The sequence below is a fragment of the Hydra vulgaris genome, chromosome 10 (assembly GCF_038396675.1).
Source record: "Hydra vulgaris chromosome 10, alternate assembly HydraT2T_AEP".
Classification (NCBI taxonomy): domain Eukaryota; kingdom Metazoa; phylum Cnidaria; class Hydrozoa; order Anthoathecata; family Hydridae; genus Hydra; species Hydra vulgaris.
In genome coordinates this window covers 27,944,862-27,946,006 of record NC_088929.1, presented here as the reverse complement: position 1 = coordinate 27,946,006, position 1,145 = coordinate 27,944,862, and positions in this window count along the sequence as shown.

Below are 1,145 nucleotides of genomic sequence, written 5' to 3'. Positions count from 1 at the left end.
ATTTCTTATTATTTAATGGCTTTTCGCATAATATATATACATCTAATTAAAAGTTATTTTGAAATATTTATAACAAGAAAATACATACTTTTAAAAAAAAAATCATTTATATTACATTTAATATTTTATGATAATTTAAATAAATATTTTGATGAAACAAACATTGATTAAAAGTAACTTGTTGCTTTATTCGAAAGTGTTTTGTGTAAATTAGACAAACTTTTGTTTGTGTATATACACTAGCACTAGCTTTTGTTTGTGTATATAAAAGTTTTTTGTATATTACTCTGTAATATAAAATCGTTTTAAAAAAATCAAAGTTTCGAAGTTAGTTATTTAACGTTAACTATAACGTTTAGATAATTTCCTCTTAGTTTTATTTTAGTTAAGTTAAGTTTAGTTAAGTTAAGCTAAGTTAGTTATTTTAGTTAAGACTTATTATTTTAGAATTTTAGTTTATTTTTTTATAAGTTTTTTTTAATTTTCTCTAGTTTATTTTTATTTTTTCATGTCCAGGTTAGCATAATTTTGTTATGCTAATTATTTGAAACGCTTAATACTTCAAAATACGCAAACGGCCACGGACAAGTTGTCTTAAGAAAATATTTTGGCGTGGTCTAACCGTATGCGTTTCCACAAACATTTTTTAAAATTAGTTTTCATTGTCTGAAATTCTGTCTAAATTAAAATTCTTATTTTAAATAATTAGTTTCCAAAATATATTGAAATTGTATTAACTATTGCTAAAAAAAAACAGAAATAATATCAAAGTGTAAAAAAAAGTTTTGACTGAACAATACCGAACCCAAACATTAATAATAAAACCACATCTGCAAGTAGAATACTTGTGCAATCTGCATGTAGACTGCTAATATATAATATATATATATATATATATATATATATATATATATATATATATATATATATATATATATATATATATATATATATATATATATATATATATATATATGTATGTATGTATGTATGTATGTATCTATATATATATATATATATATATATATATATATATATATATATATATATATATATATATATATATATATATAAATATATATATATATATATATATATATATATATATATATATATATATATATATATATATATATATATATATA